Source organism: Lithobates pipiens, unplaced genomic scaffold, assembly GCF_037356315.1.
Source record: "Lithobates pipiens isolate NorthernLeopardFrog02 unplaced genomic scaffold, aLitPip1_a1.2 Scaffold_22, whole genome shotgun sequence".
Classification (NCBI taxonomy): Eukaryota; Metazoa; Chordata; class Amphibia; order Anura; family Ranidae; genus Lithobates; species Lithobates pipiens.
The window spans coordinates 79,666,510-79,689,365 of record NW_027507784.1 but is presented as its reverse complement, the minus strand read 5'-3'; the positions used below and the strand labels follow the sequence as shown (position 1 = coordinate 79,689,365).

At 45.0% G+C, this 22,856-nt stretch overlaps 1 long non-coding RNA gene across 1 annotated transcript in view; it reads left to right on the top strand.

Annotated features, from left to right (window-relative positions):
• Positions 1 to 22,856, top strand: part of LOC143923849 (uncharacterized) — a 128,801-nt gene that overhangs the window by 37,787 nt on the left and 68,158 nt on the right. The window contains exon 3 of the long non-coding RNA XR_013261784.1: positions 16,004 to 16,140. This is a non-coding gene — a long non-coding RNA (uncharacterized LOC143923849). The remainder of the gene's footprint in view (positions 1 to 16,003; positions 16,141 to 22,856) is intronic.

Below are 22,856 nucleotides of genomic sequence, written 5' to 3'. Positions count from 1 at the left end.
AAGCTTACTATGGATAGTATTTTCTTAGCGGACCTGGAACAAAATATACCCAGTTATGCCATAATTATAACTTTAAAAAAAAGATATATATATATATAGATATATATGTATACAGAATCTCACAAAAGTGAGTACACCCCTCACATTTTTGTAAATATTTTATTCTATCTTTTCATGTGACAACACTGAAGAAATGACACTTTGCTACAATGTAATGTAGCGAGTGCACAGCTTGTACAAGAGTGTACATTTGCTGTCCCCTCAAAATAACTCAACCCTGCCATGAAAGCGTTTGCTAAAGTGGTTGTATACCCGCACTGAAAAAAATATAAAAAACAAAAAAACCTGTAGGGCAAAGGCATAATAAGCTATTATGCAGCGCATACTAGCTTATTATGAAATACTCACCTTAGAACGAGTCCTCGTTCCCTCTGCATTTCTTCCGGGTTCCACTCACAGCGCCCGGAGCTACGATTATGTCACTCCTGCGTATGCGCGCGGGAGTCTTCTTCCCAGCCGGGCCTTCTCAGCGCATGTGCCCGCTGACGTCAGCGGCTGCATGCAAAGTGAATATCTCCTAATTCGTACAGGTTTAGGAGATATTCATTTTACCTACAGGTAAGCCCCTTGTATACCCTAAAAAAACCTGACTGATCCTGTCTGGCTATACTCTCCCATAAGCCCATAATCATGGCTGCTGAGCCCTGACATCATTGTCTGTTTGCATGCCTCTGTCATCCGCAGCCCTGCTATCTGCAGCTCTCTTGTGTCTGTTTCCTCTGCCCCCCCCCCCCTGCTCTTACCAGTGATGACCCCACTCCTGCTCCTCTCGTGTCTGATCATAAATCTTCTTATCCCCTCTGTATCATTAGAACATGTTTCCCTGTGCCTGTGTAATGTAAAAACTCAGCCAATCTGTAGTAAACACGGCTCCCAGCTTATTGTCGGCTCCCAGGAAGATGACTCTCTCTTCTCTGTCCCTCTCCTCCTCGGCTGATGTCAGCGGGACAGCTCGGCCCCGCCCACTGCAGCTGTGAGTTGGAGAAACAAGGGAGCCGACATGTCAGCTGAGCTTCTTTAACAAGACAGTGGTCATCTTGGAGATGTGTTTGGGGTCATTATCATGTGGGAATACTGCCCTGTGGCCCAGTCTCCGAAGGGAGGGGATCATACTCTGCTTCAGTATGTCACAGTACATGTTGGCATTCATGGTTCCCTCAATGAACTGTAGCTCCCTAGTGGAGGCAGCAGTCGTGCAGCCCCAGACCATGACACTCCCACCACCATGCTTGACTGTAGACAACAGATGCTTGTCTTTGTACTCCTCACCTGATTGCCGCCACACACGCTTAACTCCATCTGAACCAAATAAGTTCTTGGTCTTGGTCTCATCATCAGACCACAGGACATGGTTCCAGTAATCCATGTCCTTAGTCTGCCTGTCTTCAGCAAACTGTTTGCGGGCTTTCTTGTGCATCATCTTTATAAAAGGCTTCCTTCTGGGATGACAGCCATGTAGACCAATTTGACGCAGCGTGCGGTGTATGGTCTGAGCACTGACAGGCTGACCCCCAAACCCCCCCTTCAACCTCTGCAACAATGCTGGCAGCACTCATACGTCTATTTCCCAAAGACAACCTCTGGATGTGATGCTCAGCACGTGCACTCAGCCTCTTTGGTCAACCATGGCGAGGCCTGTTCTGAGTCGAACCTGTCCTGTTAAACTGCTTTATGGTGCTGTATGGTCCTGCTCCCCATTCACACCTAAGACCTGGTAACACTAATGAGTCACATGACATCTGGGAGGGAAAATGGCTAATTGGACCCAATTTGGACATTTTTATTTAGGGGTATACTCACATTTGATGCCAGTGGTTTAGACATTAATGGCTGTGTGTTGAGTTATTTTGAGGGACAGCAAATTTACACTGTTATACAAGCTGTGCACTCACTACTTTACATTGTAACAAAGGGAAATTTCTTCCGTGTTGTCACATGAAAAGACATGATAAAATATTTACAAAAATGTCAGGGGTGTACTCACTTTTGTGAGACAATGTATGTGTGTGTGTGTGTGTATATCTATAAATATATATATATATATATATATATATATACAGTGCTCGACAAAACCCGGTCGCCAGGTCGCATTGGCGACTAGAATCAGCGACCTTGCGCCTGGGGCAGCATAGCTGGGGGTATCCCGTCTCCGTGGAATCGCCCCCCCCCCCCCCCGCGCGATCGCGTCGGGCCGCGCCGCAGGCGGCCGGTAATTGAGCCCCCGGCTTTGAGGCCTTCTGTGATCCTATGGTTCCTTCTGGAATCTGGCGCCCTCTTGTGGTGGCCGTTGGAATTACAACCAACAATGCTAATGGGCCAGTCTTTCTCCATCCCTTTACTTAGAACCCCTAAACAAAACCAAAAAAAATTATATATATATATATATATATATATATATATATATATATATATATATTTTTTTTTTTTTTTTTATTATTTATTCTAACACCCTAGAGAGTAAAATGGTGGTCGTTGCAATACTGTCTGTCACACCATATTTGCACAGCGGACTTACAAGCGCACTTTTTTTGGGGAAAAAAATTTTATTTAATAAAAAAAAAAAAAAGACAACAGTAAAGTTAGCCCAATTTTTTTTTTTTTATATTGTGAAAGATAATGTTACGCCGAGTAAATTGATACCCAACATGTCACGCTTCAAAATTGCGCCCGCTCATGGAATGGCGACAAACTTTTACCCTTTAAAATCTCCATAGGCGACGTTTAAAAAATTCTTCAGGTTGCACGTTTTGAGTTACAGAGGAGGTCTGGGGCTAGAATTATTGCTCTTACTCTACCGATCACAGCGATACCTCACATGTGTGGTTTGAACACTGCTTTCATATATGCGTTCGCTTCTGCACGCAAGCTTGGCAAGACAGGGCGCATTTAAAACATATTTTTTTTCTTATTTTAACTTTTATTTTTATTTTTTTCACTGTTCTTTTAAAAAAAAAAAAAAATGTGTGTCACTTTTATTCCTATTACAAGGAATGTAAAAATCCCTTGTAATAGAAAAAAGCATGACAGGTCCTCTTTTATATATGAGATCTGGGGTCAGAGAGACCTCACATCTCATATTTACACTAAAATGCAATTTAAAAATGTCCCTCTAAGAGCTATGGGCAATGACTTGGAGACAGGTGGGGGGCTGGGGGCTATCTTCCCCTCACTCGTCTCCATGTCAGGCCAGGGACAGGTCCAGATCGCCGTCACGGACCTGGCTCCTAACTTTTTTAGCTGGCTCCTAGATTCCAAGCAAATTTGTCAACCCCTGTATATATATATATATATATATATATATATATATGTATCTATATATATATATATATTTATATATATATATATATGTATGTATATATAATATATTTAAAAGATAAATCCTCCCTAATATATTGTTTCTATTGTAAAAGGGACACACTGTGTAGTTACCTGCTGTCTTCTTATTTTCTGTTTAAATAATCTCAAAGAACAGGGGCCCCTCTGCCAGAGTCCCAGTGAACAGAAGCCCTCACTCAAAGTTCTAAATAGTTGCCCTCGCAGTCCCAAAGAACAGAAACTTTTCCAATAAATTCCAATAAATGGAGGACCTCGTCCATAGTCACAAAGAATAGAGACCCTTATCCAGAGTACCAAAGAATGGAGGCCATCATCCAGAGTCCCATAGAATGGAGGCCCTCATCCGGAGTCTCAAAAGCCCCAGATTTTCTGCTGATTTTTTCCTTCAGATTTACCAAAACCATATATTACGAGGTCAAACCTTAGGAGTTTCAGTTTGTACGCAATCGGGCAGGCCCTTGCACTACATGATTTTGGTAAATCCGAAGACAAAAATCAGCAGAAAATCTGATAGTATGTATGGGGCTAAAGAATGGAGACCTTCACCCAAAGTCCAAAATTACAGAGACCCTCCCTCAGAGTCCCTATGAAATAATGCCCTTACTCGGAGTTGAATAAATGAAGGACCTCTCTCAGAGTCCCAAAGCAAGCAAAGGAGGCACTCTGAGTCAGGCTCAGACCAAGTTTCTAAAAACAGAGGTCTTCACCCAGACTCCCAATGAATGAAACCCCTCCTCCAGAGCCCCAAAAAATGAAAACTTTACCTAGACTCCATAAGAAAAGAAATCCTCCCCCAGAGATCCAAAAAAACGGAGGCCCTTACCCAGAGTCCTAAAGAACAGATTTCCTCACATAGAAAAAAATGAAAGCTTTACCCAGACTCTGTAAGAAAAGAAATCCTCACCCAGAGTCCTAAAGAATGGACGACCTCAACTAGAGTCCCAAAGAGTTTGGGAAAGCCTGGCAAAAGGCTACGAACATAAAATAATATACAGAAATAGTCAACACTCTTAGATCCCTAGAAAAAATGATAACAGCATTTTCTTCATACACTGCAAAAAAATAGAACATTGGTCTGCTGAAGACCCAAGAGTGGCAACCTTTGTCGGTATTTGTTGGGTAATCTGAGCCTGGGGAAGCAATCAGAACACTTGGGAGTGGAGCTCTATATCTCTTTGTCGACAAATATAATAAATTATTCAATAGCAAATTATGTGGATCATAACTAATTTTGTGCCCATTTTGTTTTTGGTGTTTTTGCCAGTAGTTGGTATGGGTTACAGGCAGCATTGCAGAAAGTTTGGGGCTTTTTATGTCTTTTAGAGGCTATAAGCAGCTGGGAATGAGTATTTTTTTTTAAATATTTTTATTTATATTTGTATGTCTATTTTAAATAAATGTGGTGTAGTGTTTTGCACACATTCAATGAGCACTACGTTTTTTTTCTTAGGCCGCTACACACGGGCGGATTGTCTGTCCAATTTAGTCCGCTGAACCGTGTTTCAGCGGACAATCCGCTCGTGTGTGGGCTTCAGCTGACTTTTTCAGCGGACTGTCTGACGAACAAAGTCTTATGTAATTTCCGTAATTTTGTCCGTTCAAACTTGGTTTTGTCCGTCCAAACTTGGTTTCAGCGGACAGTCCGCTCGTGTGTAGGCAAGTTGGACGGACTAAGTATGGCGCATGCTCAGAAAGGATTTACACGGCCGAAGGTTGCATTGCAGTGTATAGGACGTCGTTTTTCTAGTCCCGTCGTACGTGCTGTACACGTCATCGCGCACGCTTTCAGCGGACTGTCTGCTCATCGTGTGTGGTCAAGTCCGTTCATTCAAATTTTGAACGGACTGTCTGTCGGATTGTCTGACGAACTTAGTTGGGCAGACAATCCGCCCGTGTGTACGCGGTCTTAGTATTATTGGAGAATGTTTGCTAAAGCAAGCCAGTAAAAGATGGGTTGTGCAACAACTATCTTATATTTGTAGTCCCTCCCTGACATGTCCTGGCTGGACACTTTTGGGAGGAACCAAGCAATTGGCCAGGATGGATTTTCATCCAGTCACTATAGTAACTCTAGATAAGCTGGCACTCAATTACTCCCCGTTCGGTCTCATGGCCAAAACCTGAACGTCTGGTTCATGTCCACCCAGGCACCCAAAAATGTAGTCTACAGGCGCACAACTGAAATCCGGCCCTGAACTTGTGTCCAGTTCAGACCCCTAAGTACGGGTATATGACCTGCTTGTAGTTCCATTTGACAATGTGAATTCACATCAACTAGAGGGGAAAAAAAAAAATGTAAAACCCATATCTTTTTCCTCCTGTACTTGTTTTCTATCCCAATTCTCGTATTATACTTTGCAGCCAGCTATTGTCATTTAGCTGAACAACAAACGTTGAAGGGACACCCCCTAATGCAGAACATTTCCATAATACATTTATGCAAATTATCAAGGGTGAGAAAAGCTTAATGGGACAGTTAGCTCAAAAGGTGACATTAATCTGATCTTATCTTCATTAGGATGTGGAATACAACCCAGGGAAGTAACTGAGATTAATAAGAACGTATTGCACTGCTTCGGATAATCCTGCGGGCATTTCCAAAATGTTTTCCCCCCCACTGTGCAATATATCAGAAATTCCTATTGCCGTAATTGGCAAAAGCCGGCATGTTGCTCTTTATAATTAGACAGGTCTGACTTCATCTTCTTTACTAATTGAACTTATATATTAAAGACAAAGAGTAATTGAGTGCAGTCACCTCTAGCAACAAGTGAGAACACGGCGTGCATGCTTATTTTAAATTGCCGAACAAAGATTTCAAATTGCTTGATAGGGTAATCTCTGCCTTACTCTGTTATAAAAAGAAATTTTACTTTAAAGTCCAATTCATGTCAAAACTTTGCTTTAGATAGAATAAGAAAAGTTAGAACCTTAACCGCTTTAGCCCCGGAAGGATTTGCCCCCCTTAATGACCAGAGCATTTTTTGCGATACGGCACCGCGCCAATTTAAGTGTCAATTGCACGGTCATGCGATGCTGTACCCAAACAAAATTGACGTCCTTTTTTTCCCACAAATAGAGCTTTCTTTTGATGGTATTTGATTACGTCTGCGGTTTTTATCTTTTGTGCTATAAACCAAAAATGTCCGACAATTAAAAAAAAAAAATAGGCGTATATTGATTGGTTTGCGCAAAAGTTATCGCGTCTACAAACTACAGAATAAATTTAGGGACTTCTTTTTTTTTTTATTGGTAATGGTAGCGATCTGCTATTTTTAGCAGGACGCCGACTTTGCGGCGGACAAATCTGACCCCAAATTACTCTTTTTGGGGACCAGTGACATTATTACATTGATCAGTGCTTTAAAAATGCACTGATCAATGTAAAAATAACACTGACAGGGAAGGGGTTAACACTAGGGGGCGATCAAGGGGTTAGCTGTGTTCCCTCAGCATTTTCTAACTGTAGGGGGGATGGGCTTACTGAATCATGACAGAGATCACTGTTCCATATCACCGGGTACAGTAGATCTCTGTCATGTCAATAGGCAGAATGGGGAAATGGCTCTCCTCACCACAATCGTGTGCCTCCAGCGGACATCGAGTCCACGGGACCCGCGGGCATGCTCCCGCAGCCTGCAACGGGTGCGTGCTTGCCCGCTATACTTTTTCAGAGGGACGTACAGGTACACCCATTTGCGCAGCGGTGCCACTCTGCCGATGTATATCCGGTCGGCAAGTGGTTAAAGGCTGTACACACGAGCCAAATATTGAGCAGCATCGGCTGGTTCAATAGGAACCGGACAACTTTCGGCCATGTGTAAGGCAATCGTACATGTGTCTGGCTTCTGTTGAAGGGGCATGACCCAAAAAGGTCTACCGATCAGCATCCAATGACATCCAATGGCCAATGGCTGAGAACACTGACTGGTGTCAGAACACAATAGTGTCCCCCTACCGGAACACAATAGCTCAGCGGGGGAGATCGCTGTACTATCATTAAATAGTTAGTACAGCAGCTCCTCCCAAGCTCTTCAGTTTTTTTATTCAGCCCGCTGGGTTGCATGAAAAAGAACCAATAGTGTGTACCAGGCTTTAGTCAGGTTTTTATGTTACAGAATAATAAGGTGTCATGCAAACTAAGCATTTAGCCCTGGTGCATAAGGCTCTGGTGTTTAGCTGCGGGTCAAGGGCACAAGTGCACCTTCCAGCCCCTTGATGCAGCTGTGTATGGTAGTCAATCAGCTTCTAACTTCATCTTGTTCAATTAACCACTTCAGCCCCGGAAGATTTGGCTGCTGAATGACCGAGCCACTTTTTTACAATTCGGCACTGCATCGCTTTAACTGACAATTGCGCGGTTGTGCGACACTGCACCCAAACATAATTAATGTCCCTTTTTTCCCATAAATAGAGCTTTCTTTTGATGGTATTTAATCGCCTCTGCGGGTTTTTTGCAATATAAACAAAAAAAGTGCGACAAACACAATATTTTGTAGTTTTTGCTATAATAAATACCCCCTTTTTTATTTTAAATGTAGCGCCGGTACTCCTAACGAGTACGCGCTATGTGTTCAAATTTAGTTTTGGCTCAAAACTGTAGTAAGTTTTGGGACTAATTGTGTTAAATTGTACTTTGGCATCAGTTTGGCTGGGCTGTATAGAAGTTCTGCTTGGTCATAGGTGGGGTTGTACACCTGTGGGAGGCTTTAGAACGCAGTCTGGTTAAACGCATTGGGTACCAATCTCTATCTCGGAGACAATCAGTGGGCGCGTTTGTCTCACTGCGTAATCCGGGAGAGGGTACTTAAGGTGCCAAAGTCATGTGGTTCTGGGTTCCGGTCCAGAAGTTGCTGCTGACTCCGTGGTCCTGGTCCTCCTGACCAGCCCCCAGGGGCTCTCATGGCCTGGGGTGCGGATCCATCCATTCCCGAGCCTCAGAACTGGCTAGTTCGAGGTGCAGTAACTGAAAGGAGGATTCTAAGTTCCGGTGCCGTCTTGGGTTTTGGAGAGGCCCAGCAACTCTACAAGCGACCAGGGGAGGACTCTTCAGTAGGAGAGCCACGCACAAGGCTGGCTGCTCGCTAAGAGCCTGGAAGCTGAGCTGCCATGGACATTGATTGAATCCACAATTCTTACGGTATTGCCGGACCGGCTGAAAGATTCTGGTACAGTAAGAAAAGTTTCTACTTCTACCCTTCCAGTTATAAGTAAGTTTCCAACCAAGTCTGTGTGAGAGACTTTGAAAAGCTAGAATTACCTGTTGGCTGCTAAACCCAAACTTAAGGATTTATCCAACAGTTAAAGAGTCCAGTTGCGAGTGGCTGTTCCCTGGACTGTGCACATAGCGAGAGACTTTTATTGAAGTCAGCAGTTCGGAGCACCTGGGCTAAAATTTACCCTGATACCCTCTATTTCCAACTTAGAGACTGAGTTTGTTCAATTGTTTTATGCAAAATAAAAATCCTAACAAGGAATTCAAGTATCGGTCTCTACAGTTACTGGGATATCAACCCTGGGAACCCCTAGACAAGGACAACAAGTACGAGCTGGAGGAAGTAATCGGTAAGCCCAGAAAAATTCAGCAGCTCCCTCGGAGGTTAGTGCTACATAAAAAAAGCTATTTTTTTCTCAGTTTAGGCCGATATGTATTCTTCTACATATTTTTGGTAAAAAAAATTGCAATAAGCATAATCGTGCCAACCTGCCGAAGTAAAATGATGGCAGCTGGTTGGCAACCGCTTAAAGTTGTCGTACAGACTGAAGTATTTTAACCTTCATTCCTTCTATGCATGAACATAAAAAAACCTGTGCTCTGCTTCCCCCACAGCCCCCCTAATACTTACCTGAGCCCCCCTCTAGATTTAGTCATGCACACGGAAGCCTCGGCTTTCCTTGGTCTCTATCTCTTGATTGGCTGAGACAATCAGCAATTGAGCAAAATGAGGAGAGAGCAAGGGATGCGGCCGAAACACATAGAGCGGGGCTCAAAGCGAGCACGCATTAGTGCCCCCATAGCAAGTGGCTTGCTATTGGCGGCACTGGTCAAGGGGAAGGAGCCAGGAGCTCAAACAGGGGACCCAAGAAGAAGAGGATCAGGGCTGTTTTGTGCAAAATTATTGCACAGAGCAGGTAAGTATATCGCGTTGGCTATTTCAATACCAAAAAAAAAAGGTTTGCAACCACTTTAATAAAAGCCTGTCAACTGTGTCTATGCACACTGGGAGGTTGATTTACTAGAGGCAAATATACTGTGCACATCAAGTGCATTTGTTCTAGATCTGAGGGAAAGCTTTGCTGATTTCTATCATCTAATCATGTACAAGCAAAAATGCTATTTTTTTTTTTCACTTGTGATTGATTTTTCTTTGCAAAGTGAAGCTTTGGGGTTGATTTACTAAAGTCAAATAGACTGTGCACTTTGCAAAGTACAGTTTCCCTCTGCAAGTGCAGTTGCTCCAGAGCTTAGTAAACAAGCTAAGGCTTCACTTTGCAAAGAGTACCCAATCACATTCAAGGAAAATAAAAATAAATTATATATAAAAAAAAAACCCTGAATTTTTGCTTGCACATGATTGCATGATGGAAGTCAGCAGAGCTTCTGCTCATTTACTAAACTCTGGAGCAAAAACTACAATTTGCAAAGTTTGCAGTCTATTTCCCTTTAGTAAAGCAACCCCTTTACCTCATTTTCTAAGCTCTGGAGCAAGTTCACTTGCAGTGCAAGGTATATTTTCCTTTAGTAAAGGCTTTTAGAGGAGTTTAGGAGCAGCAGCGTAAAGAGGCAGTAAAAGCTTCTTCTCTGGAATGCATAAGAATCGCATCCAGGAGAGGAGCTATTGGTCTTAACTACTTCCCACCTGGCCAATGTTCATATACGGCTGGGTGGGCGCTCTCTCCTTCTGAATGGACGTTCAGGAACGTCCTTCAGAAGGAGGGGGATCACGCGGGCGTGTGCCCGGCCCGCGCAGAGCAGCAATCCAAATGCGCTTATGTCACCCGGACACGGCGCATCTCCGATCGGCAGGAGGGCTCTATGATTGGCCCTCCTGATCACATGAGGGCCGTGTCCAATCACGGCCATCATGTGATGTAAACAAACAGCCAATTGCTAGGCAATCGGCTTTCCTCTCCTCACACACAAGTCGGTGAGGAGAGGAGAGCAGATCGCTGCAGCCAGCTGGTGATCAGCGAGTATGAGCTGTTTTTTACAGCTTTTTACTCACTGATCACCAGTCTAGTGTAAACACAAATGTAAAACACACATGTCCCCACACAATGTCCGCAAAACACACATGTCCCCAAATAATAAAAACACCTGCCCCCCACATATGTCCCACTAAAATCACATGTCCCAATGATTATCTGCACACATATGTATGTGATCACCTGCGCACATCTGTACATGATCATTTGCATACATATGTCCGTGATCACACAAACCAATTATTATACACTTAGCGGAATATTTTTTTACCAAAAACATGTAGCAGAATACATTTTGGCTTAAATTTATGACAAAATTCGATTTTATTGGATTTTTTTTAAAATAGAAAGAAGAAAATATTGGGGGTTTTTTTCCCAAATTTCCGCTCTTTTTTCGCTTATATCGGAAAAAAAAAAACGGAGTCGTGAAAATATACCACCAAAATAAAGCTCTATTTGTGCGAAAAATTCTGGCCAATGAAATAAATAAAAGCCCAAAAGCCAAACGCATCTAAACGCATTTGGAAAAAAACCCGTCTTAGGTGTGTTTTTAATGCTGATTTTCTCCTGTAAGGACACCAGTGTGTGTGTGAGGTCTAAGGGACACGGATGGGACATTATCTGAACAGGAAAGACATTTGCCCTGAAGAAATGTGTCCATGCCGTCCTGTAACATTTGCTGGATCCTCTCGGCAGATTTTTGTCAGTTACTGAGCTCAGCAACATATGGAAAGTTTACTGGACAAAGGGAAAAGGCTCATCCATTTGACTCAGTCCCTGTATATGTAGAATGGCTTCTTTCCCAAAGCCTAAATCACTTAAGAGGCAAATGTTTGCACATAAAATAAAAAGGTTTTTATTGATGGTGTGTTCAGAAAAACTCTATAACATTTTGTTCTGCACCAAATGCACTGCTGGATGTTCTCTGTGATTTATATGTTCATACAGAAGTACATCTGTTCTTATTTTAACCACTTAAGGACCGAGTCTTTTTGAGATTTGTTGTTTACTTTTTTTTTTTTGCTAGAAAATTACTTGGAACACCCAAACATTATAAATTTTTTTCCCCTAACACTCTAGAGAATAAAATGACGGTCGTTGCAATAATTTCTGTCACACCGTATTTGCGCAGCGGTCTTACAAGCAGACTTTTTTTTGTGTAGCTGCCGTAAGCCGTTGCAGGGCGGCCTTGACTTGATGGGCTTACCAGTTACCTTCTCTTGGCCTGCTCCTTAACGTCTAGGGGTTCCCAGGGTTGATACCCAACGACTTGTACACTGACACAGATGAAGTCCTTTTAAAAAGGTTTATTTTGCAGTAAAACTTTCAAATAACACAGTCTCTTAGGGAACAGAGGGCACGGATGAAGAACTCAGGCACCTTGAACTGCAGGTCTAACAAAGTCTCTATTTCAACCCAGGCACTTCAAAGCTGAACAGATCACTAGCCAGAGATCATGGCAGTCAGCACGTTGACTCAAAACTTGAACAATCAACTAAGGGTGAACAGGAACCTTTTTCCTCCGTACCTGGAACATTTCCCGCTCCCTTTATGGTACTGGAAAAGTGTGAATTCATCAATGCCCTTCTCAACTCTGTAACCAGGCACTTCTCAGGATGCCACTTGCCGGTCCTCCTCCGAAGAATCCTCCCCCGGTCACTTCCACGAGCTATGGTGTCCCTCCAAGCCGAGAGCACACCCGGACACTTTGAATCCTCCCTCAGTTACTGCACCTCGGACCAACCGGTTCCGAGACTCGGGAACAGGCGGATCCCTACCACTGTTCCATGTCTTCACCATTTGTGGATAATGGCTCTCACTGTGGTTCGCTGGATTCCCAAAGCTTTGGAAATGGCTTTATAACCCTTTCCAGACTGATAGATCTCAATTACTTTCTTTCTCAATTGTTCCTGAATTTCTTTGAGTCTCGGCATGATGTGTAGCTTTTAAGGATCTTCTGGTGGACCTTACTGTGTCAAGCAGCTCCTATTTAAGTGATGCCTTGATTGTGAACAGGTGTGGCAATAATCAGGCCTGGGTGTGGCTAGAGAAATTGAACTCAGGTGTGGACAACCACAGTTATAGTATGTTTTAACAAGGGGGGCAATCACTTTTTCACACAGGGCCATGATGGTTTGGATTTTTTTTCACCTTTAATAATAAACACCTTCATTTACAAATTGCATTTTGTGTTTACTTGTGTTGTCCTTGACTATTGTTTAAATTGGTTTGATGTTCCGAAACACTTAAGTGTGACAAACATGCAAAGGAACAGGAAATGAGGAAGGGGGCAAACACTTTTTCACACTACTGTATTAACCCTCAGAACCTTTATTGTTCTGAGATCAAAAACTAAATTTACAGACGTGTGACATTTGATCCCAAATGTCATCCGCTACATTTGGAAAAAATACACTTTTTTTTAATTAAAAAATAAGACAACAGTAAAGTTAGCCCAATTTTTTTTTATATTGTGAAAGATAATGTTACGCCGAGTAAATTGATACCCAACCTGTCACACTTCAAAATTGCACTCGCTTGTGGAATGGCGACAAACTTTTACCCTTAAAAATCTCCTTAGGCGACGTTTAAAAAATTCTACAGGTTTCAGGTTTTGAGTAATGCTGGCCATACATTATACAATTTTCTTCTATAGATTTCCTTTAGATTTACCAAAACCATATAATATGAGGTCAAATGTAAACACTTTCAATTTGTGTGCAATCAGACAGGCCTTTGTACCACACAGTTGAAGGTAAATCTAAGGCCGCGTACACACGGGCGGACTGTCTGTCCAACTTAGTCCGCTGAAACACATTTCAGCGGACAGTCCGCTCGTGTGTGGGCTTCAGCTGACTTTTTCAGCGGACAGTCTGGCGGACTAAGTATTTCGGAATGTTGGAAATACTGTCCGCTGGACTCGCATTTCGACGGACAATCCGCCCGTGTGTGTGCCAGTCCGCCCTACTTTTGAAATGAGCGGACTTTTCCCGCCCGGAGAAAAGTCCGCTCATTTCGAGCGGGTATCCAGGTAGGCGGGGCCCGCGACGGAGACGACGCTGGCCCCGCCGCCTGGTATGGACTTAAAGGGGAACCCCAACGCCGAAAAAAATCGGCGTGGGGGTCCCCCCCAAGTCCACAACAGACCCTTGTCCGAGCACGCTACCCGGCCGGCCAGGAAAGGGGGGCGAGCGAGCGCCCCCCCTCCTGAGCCGTACCAGGCCGCGTGCCCACCCCAAAGCACCTTGTCCCCATGTTGATGAGGACAAGGGCCTCTTCCCGACAACCCTGGCCGTTGGTTGTCGGGGTCTGCGGGCGGGGGGCTTATCGGAATCCGAGAGCCCCCTTTAATAAGGAGGTCCCCGGATACCGGCCCCCCACCCTATGTGAATGAGTATGGGGTACAATGTACCCCTACCCATTCACCTGTGAAAAAAAACACAACACAGGGTTAAAATATTTTATTGCACAGCTCCGGGGGTCTTCCGTCTTCGGGGGTCTTCTCGCTGGACTCCTCCGCTATCTTCTTGTAGCTCTTTTGCTAGCGGAGGAGTCCGGCTTTCTTCCTCGCCGCCGGCCTCTTCTCCCGACTTCGGGGGTCTTGTCCCCCTCTTCGGTTCTTCTGCCGCCGCCGCCTTCCGTTCTTCTTCTTCTTCTTCTCCAGGAGATGTTGCCTCGACGCTCTCTCCGGCCACAATGCCAGGGACGCGCTCCGCTGCCACTTATATAGGGACAATGGGGCGGTGTCACATGGCTTTATGTCACATGGGTTGGTCACATGGGTTGATGTCACATGGGGACTATGACATCGTAAGGGGCGGGGTCACCATGTGACCAACCCATGTGACATAAAGCCATGTGACACCGCCCCATTGTCCCTATATAAGTGGCAGCGGAGCGCGTCCCTGGCATTGTGGCCGGAGAGAGCGTCGAGGCAACATCTCCTGGAGAAGAAGAAGAAGAAGAACGGAAGGCGGCGGCGGCAGAAGAACCGAAGAGGGGGACAAGACCCCCGAAGTCGGGAGAAGAGGCCGGCGGCGAGGAAGAAAGCCGGACTCCTCCGCTAGCAAAAGAGCTACAAGAAGATAGCGGAGGAGTCCGGCGAGAAGACCCCCGAAGACGGAAGACCCCCGGAGCTGTGCAATAAAATATTTTAACCCTGTGTTGTGTTTTTTTTTGTACTTTTTTTCACAGGTGAATGGGTAGGGGTACATTGTACCCCATACTCATTCACATAGGGTGGGGGGCCGGTATCCGGGGGCCCCCTTATTAAAGGGGGCTCCCGGATTCCGATAAGCCCCCCGCCCGCAGACCCCGACAACCAACGGCCAGGGTTGTCGGGAAGAGGCCCTTGTCCTCATCAACATGGGGACAAGGTGCTTTGGGGTGGGGGGGTCGCGCGGCCCCCCCTTCCCCAAGGCACCCCCCCATGTTGAGGGCACGCGGCCTGGTACGGCTCAGGAGGGGGGGGGCGCTCGCTCGCCCCCCTTTCCTGGCCGGCCGGGTAGCGTGCTCGGACAAGGGTCTGTTGTGGACTTGGGGGGGACCCCCACGCCGATTTTTTTCGGCGTTGGGGTTCCCCTTTAAGTCCATACCAGGCGGCGGGGTCAGCGACGTCTCCGTCGTGGGCCCCGCCTACCTGGATACGCGCTCCAAATGAGCGGACTTTCCTCCGCGTGTGTGGGCGAGTCCGTTCATTTCAAAAGTAGGGCGGATAGTATGGCGGACTTAGTCCGCCGTATTAGTCCGCTCAAAAAGTGCCGTGTGTGGGCAAGTCCATTCATTCGAAAGTATGACGGACTGTCCGTCGGATTGTCTGATGGACTAAGTTGGCCAGACAGTCCGCCCGTGTGTACGCAGCTTAAAGGAAATTGAATAAGAAAATTGTGTGGTGTATGGCCAGCTTTACAGAGGAGGTCTAGGGTGGAATTACTGTATTTATTGGCGTATAATACTCACTTTTTCACCATGAAAATCGGGGTGCAAATAGTATGTGCATGTTATACACCAATACTTCCATTTTATCTGCCTTGGAGAGGGCAGGACGAGCAACGTCAGATTACATACAGATTACATACAGTGAGTATCTCCTCCTTTACTTGGCGGCTTCGGTAATAGGAAGACTGGAGGTGGGCACTGACCCTTATTTTGCTTCAAAGTTCCTTATTTAAAATTTACGTTTTTTTCCTGAAAGTTCACTGTTAAAATTAATGTGCGTATGTCCAGGCGTATGGTGACATGTAACGTGCAGTACAATAAATGTTTTTGTATGTAGGCACCGCCAAGGATTAAATACTTGAGTGTAACTTTATTTTTATTTATATTTGACACTTTTTTTTTTTTTTACTGAACTTTATTTTTTATTAAAAGTCCCCTATGTGATACTATTTTACTGTTACAGGTTCTCTTTAATGAGACATCAGGGGTCTTTTCGACTTCTGATGTCTCATCTGCCCTCCATTGAAGCTGCAGCAAGTGCATGTAGACATGAAGTGGATAAAGGGGTCTGGGAGTGATCCGTAGCACTGAGACATAAAGGTAAAAACTGTATATCAAAAATAAAATAATGTTTGACACACCCTGCTTTAGCAAATTAAATGCCAACTAGTTAGCGTTTAGATCTACTTTAAAAATATAGTTAATATTATATTATTTTAATTGTTATAATATTTAGCCATGCATTAACATTGTGTTAGGGTCTAAATCCTTTATAACAGAGTATTATCTTTTGTATCTCTTAGCCCTCCATTTTAGATTCTAAGCTCTTATGATGAGCTGGGCCCTCCTAATCCACTTGTATTAAATGGTATCGTTCTTTTACTGTCTTCCTGAAGCTGGGCATACACAAATAGAATTTTGTTTGACAATTCTTTCTATTACAACATTAATTTGATTTTGTAAAAGTTCATTCACTCCAAATTAAAGTGTAAAAACAAGCAAATTACATTTTAAAGTACTTTCAAGCGACTTTTGTCAAGTCATTGAATGTATGTAATTTTTGTATGGCTGTTCATATGAATGTTCGTATTAACGTTCGTTCAGAAATCTACCCTTGTATGGCAAGCTTTATTTTGTAAAGTGATGTGCAAACTGCAGGTGATCTACACTCACTGGCCACTTTATTAGGTACACCTTGCTAGTACCGGGTTGGACCCCCTTTTGCCTTCAGAACGGCCTTCATTCTTCCTGGCATAGATTAAATAAGGTGTTGGAAAACCTCAGAGATTTTGCTCCATAGTGACATGATAGCATCACGCAGTTGCTGCAGATTTGTCGGCTGCACATCCATGATGCGAAGCTCACGTTCCACCACATCTCAAAGATGCTCTATTGGATGAGATGTGGTGAGTGTGGAGGCCATTGGAGTACAGGGGCCTCATTGTCCAGTGGTGAGATGATTGGATCTTTGTGACATGGTGCATTATCCTGCTGGAAGGAGCCATCAGAAGATGGGGACACTGTAGTCATAGAGGGATGGACAAGGTCAGCAACAATAGGTGGTAGCACTTAAACAATGCTCATTTGGTACTAAGGGGCCCAAAGTGTGCAAAGAAAATATCCCTCACACCAGTACACCACCATCACCAGCCTGAACCGTTCATACAAGGCAGGATGGATCCATGCTTTCATGTTTACGCCAAATTCGGACCCGACCATCTGAATGTCGCAGCTGAAATTGAGACTTGTCAGACCAGGCAATGTTTTTCCAATCTTTTATTGTCCAATTTTGGTGATCCTGTGTAAATTGTAGCCTCAGTTTCCTGTTCTCAGATAACAGAAGTAACACTTGGTGTGGTCTTCTGTTGCTGTAGCCCATCTGCTCCAAAGTTGCTTCTGTTGTGCACTCAGAGATGGTATTCTGCATACCTTGGTTGTATTGAGTGGTTATTTGAGTTACTGTTGCCTTTCTATCATCTGGAACCAGTCTGCCCATTCTTCTCTGACCTCTGACATCAACAAGGCATTTTCATCCACACAACTGCCGCTCACTGGATATTTTCTCTTTTTCGGCATAATAGAGTTGGCCAAAGTTATCACCTTGTCATATGTGCCCCTAGTGAAGACTTCAAGAACCTTTGCTGGCACACTTTGTGCAGATGTGATCCGCTATAGTAATCATCAGGAAGCAGATTCAGTGTGATGATATACTAACAGACATATCTTCCTGGATGTCCCACCACTTCCTCAAACTCAACTTGTCCAAAACCGAACTTATAATATTTCCTCCCCCACGTGCCTCTTCCCCCGACTTATCTGTCAAGAGAAATGACACAACCATCCACCCATACCCACATGTCAGGGTGCTAGGTGTTATCCTGGACTCTGAACTCTCCTTTTGGCCCCACATCCAATCACTTTCCAAAGCTTGCCGCCTCAACCTCCGAAACATCTCTAAACTACGTCCCTTTCTAACCAATGAAACTACAAAGCTCCTGATTCACTCCCTGGTTATCTCTCGCCTTGACTACTGCAACTCCCTCCTCATTGGCTCACCTTTACATAGACTATCCCCCCTTCAGTCCATCATGAATGCTGCTGCCACACTCATCCACCTTACAAACCGCATAGTATCTGCCACCCCTCTCTGCCAATCCCTCCATTGGCTGCCACTTGCCCAATGAATTAAATTCAAAATACTAACACTTACAAAGCCATCCACAACTCTGCCCCCAGCTACATCACTAGCCTAGTCTCAAAATACCAACCTAATCACCCACTTCGTTCCTCCCAAGACCTCCTGCTCTCTAGCTCCCTCATCACCTCCTCCCATATCTGCCTCCAGGACTTCTCCCAAGCCTCGCCCATCCTCTGGAACTCACTACCCCAATCTGTCAGAATGTCTCCAAATTTATCCACTTTTAGGCGATCCCTGAAAACTTTCCTCTTCAGAGAAGCCTATCCTGCCTCCATCTAACAACTGCACTATTTTCTCCATGAGCTCATCCCCTGCAGCTATTATGCTTTTGTATAACTTGACCCTCCCTCCTAGATTGTAAGCTCTAACGAGCAGGGCCCTCTTATCCCCCCTGTCTTGAATTGTATTGTATTGTAATGTCTGCCCTAATGTTGTAAAGCGCTGCGTAAACTGTCTGCGCTATATAAATCCTGTATAATAATAGTAATAATAATAATGTGTAGCTGAGGCTGGAGAAAGTGTATGTAGGCAATGTCCTCCCAATTTTTCTGAGCAGTATGGCCTAAAGTGGGTCATAGTTTTTACCCTGTCATTTGGGTTCCTAGTGGAGACTACAAGAAGCCATACTGACACATGTGCAGATATTGGCCAATATTGTTACCATCAGGAAGCAGCTCCAGCATAATAAAGTGCAGCCGAGTGCACGTAGACCATGTTCTTCCAATTTTGCTGAGAAGATTGTCATCTAGGCTATGGGTCGTGTACACAAGACCGGGAGTCTCACCCATGCAGGTTGTGGTGTTCTGGGAGTGTTTGACTAGAGGAAGGATTAATTCACAGTACTCTCTGGTTTGATAAGTTTCGGATGTTCAAAGAGATTTGGATGGGAAGAACCTCCAAACACTGATTACCAGAACACTGGCCCCCGAAGAGGTTAAGCCCCAGGCAGGAGAGGCCTGAAGGGCGGCAGAGGGAACTCAGCACCTGTGCCAAGGAAGTACAGTACAGAGACCGGGTCACATACTGTAAGTGTGAGCTCTCCAACAAGCTGAGATGCTGGTTGCTGACCTCTTTGTGGCCTGTCTGGCATCCCTGCCATAGAGAAGCTCTAATGTAAATGTAATGTAAACCCAGTGAAGTGACTAGCTTCGGGTGATACACCAGGGGCGGGGCAATTGCACCCCCCCAAAAAATTATGAGTGGTTGAGCCGGCGGGTGACTGAACAGGCCAGCGGGTGAGCGAGCGGATGGGCAATCATGCCGGCGGGCTGGCGTGTGACTGAGCAAGCAGACAGGTGTTGTCAGGAAGCCGCTGCTCATCTGAATATGTGACTGAAGGGACGTTGTGTCGCGGCCATCTTGGTACTCCTGCACTCGTCGACAGTAAGCCTAGTGTTGTAAGTCGGCAAACGGACATCTTTATACACCCACCGGAGTATTGCTTTTCCCAGGTATTTTTAAAAGTAAACTCAACTTATATTTCACTAAATAAACTGAGTTTACTGTTAAAAATAACTGTGAAAAGCAAGACTCCGGTGAGTGTATAAAGATGTCCGCTTGCTGACTTCTAACTCTAGGCTTACTGCAGACCAGTGGGGGTGTACCAAGATGGCCACAATGCAACATCACTTTGTGACAATCTGCATATTGTGGCAGGTGACGTTGGCAAGTGACAATTCACATCTGGGGGCAGGGGATGTGGCAAGTGACATGGCAAGTGACAATCTGCATTTGGTGGCAGCCAATGGTGGCAAGTGACATGCTGCATCTGGTGGCAGGCGATGGTAGAAAGTAACACACTTCATCTGGTGGCAGGAGACATGGCAAGTGACACGCTGCATCTGGTGGCAGGCAACGTAGCAAGTGACACGCTGCATCTGGTGGCAGGCGACGTAGCAAGTGACACACTGCATCTGGTGGCAGGCGACGTGAAAAGTGACACACTACATCAGGCAGGCGACGTGAAAAGTGACACACTCAGGGCTCCCACTGATTCTACATTATGGTGAGCTGAACTATTTAATATTATATTACAATTTAATAATAGAAATAATGCGCTTCAATCCATCCTGACACTATATTAATCATGGCGCTGTGATGATTGAAGCGCCAACACCAGCCATTGCCCCAACAAATTGGCGCAAAATTTTCTGACAGTGCCCCGCCCGAGACTAGGCTCTGGATCCGCCCCTGTGATACACGGAGATTAAACAAATCCACCTCTGTAACTCGTACCTTTTATCTGCAGTCTTCTCTTCTCTACATTTGTGCAAAGTGCTGAATTATAACGCTTGTCTAATGCCCCGTACACACGAGCGGACTTTTCGACATCCAAACTCCGACGGACTGAGTCCGTCAGACTATCCGATCGTGTGTGGGCTGCAACGGACTTTAGCTTCGCTAAAGTCTGACGGACTTTAGAAATGAAGCATGCTTCAAATTTTCCCGACGGAACTCCGCCGGACCCGGTCCCCTTCGAAAAATTCGCTCGTGTGTGTGCTACTCCGACGGACTAAAACCGACGCTAGGGCAGCTATTGGCTACTGGCTATGAACTTCCTTATTCGAGTCGGGTCGTACGTCATCACGTTCGAATCCGTCGGAGTTTAGTGTGATCGTGTGTGGCCAAGTCCGCTCAGCCGAAAAGTCTGTCAGAACTCCGTCGGAACTCCGGCAGAACTCCTTTGGAAGTCTGTCGGACATAAGTCCTCTCGTGTGTACGGGGCATTAGAGTTCATAAAAAAGGGGGTGGAGAGATAGTCACACTCTGCAGAGCTCAGAGAGAAGAGCTTTGAGGGCTGATTGAAGGGAAGGGACACACCCCCCTTCACACAGCATATAGGAACAGAGCTCAGGCTGTCAATCTGCTGGATCTCCCGCCCCATCATTATTTCTCTCTTGGTGTCAGGAAAACTTGTCAAAGGTGAATCATGCAGATAACAGAGGAATGAAGCAGCAGACAGAAGTGGAACTTAGTGCTCTTAACTGAGACAAGTACACACTATAGAGGGATATGCTTTGTTCTTATTTTATGTCTGAAGTTTACAACCAATGTAACCCCAGTGTGGGGCCAACAGTTTGAAGGTGAGCCTGCTGTAGAGGTTGTTGTATTATTATTATTATACAGGATTTATATAATGCCAACAGTTTGCGCAGTGCTTTACAACGTTAGGGCAAACAGTACAGTTACAATACAGGAGGAATAAGAGGGCCCTGCTCGTTGGAGCTTACAATCTAGAAGGGAGGGTCAAGTGATACAAAAGGTAATAACTGTGGGGGATGAGCTGATGCAGAAAATAAAAGTACAGGTGTTAGGCAGAGGCAGGATAGGCTTCTCTAAAGGGAAAAGTTTTCAGGGATCACCTAAAAGTGAATAGAGTTGAAGATAGTTGGACAGATTTGGGTAGGGAATGCCAAAGGTTGGGAGAGACGAAGAAATCTTGGATGTCAGTATGGGAGGAGGTAATGAGGGTGCAAGAGAGCGGGAGGTCTTGGGAGGAGCAGAGAGGACGATTAGGTTGGTATTTTGAGACTAGATTAGTGATGTAGCTAGGGACATGTTGTGGGTGGCTTAGTAGGTTATTTTTTATTGAATTTGTTGGGTGAGAGGCAGCCAATGGAAGGATTGGCAGAGAGGGGTAGCAGACGCTGAGCAGTTTGTAAGGCGGATGAGTCTGGCAGCAGCATTCATGATTGACTTAATAGGGGATAACCTAATGTAAAGGTAAGCCAATGAGTTGCAGTGGTCCAAGTGAGAGATAACCAGGAAGTGAATTAGGAGCTTTGTGGTTTCATTGATTAGGAAGGGGTATATTTTTAAGATGTTGCGAAGGTTGAGGCGGCAGGCTTTGGAAAGTGATTGGATGTGGGGCCAAAAGGACAGTTCAGAGTCCAGAATAACACCTAGCACCCTGGCATGCGGAGACAGGTTGTTGGTTGGGCCATTGCTCTGGACAGAGAAGTCGGGGGAAGGGGCACATGGATGAGGAAATATTATGAGCTTGCTTTTGAATAGATTGAGTTTGAGGGACTTTGGCTATGTTTTGACTACGTTCTGTACAGTACTGACACAAACCATGAAATCAGGCCGAGACAGAAGTACAGTTAAAGTACACTTGTTTAATAAAAGTAAAAAGAACAAACGTTGTCAAAACATAGCCAGCAAGTTCAGTAACTGTAACGGACAGTCAGCCAAGCCAGAAGTCAGGGATCGATGTAGTGGAACAGCAAGCAGGATCTGGAGCCAGAAGGGATGTCCACAAAGCAAATCTTGAACAGGATCGTAGGAGAAAGTTTCTGTGATGTTGACCAAGGCGAAGGCAGAGATCCTCTGGACTGGACGGCTTAAGTAGAAAGGACTGATGGGCAGGATATCATCAACAGCTGAGTAACTGTGGAGAGATAGGAGCTGGCAATTAGCCGATAGCTGAGCGGCCAGCTAAGAGAAGGAAGGGCTGAGCCCAGCCCTGACAATATGTTTTGCTATGAAATTAGTGATGCATGAGGAGACTGATGGAGTGAGCAGAGAGGTGGAGAGATAGATTTGGGTGTCGCCAGCGTAGAAATTATATTGAAAGCCATGGGAGGTTATCAGCTGACCCAGGGAGGAGATGTAGATT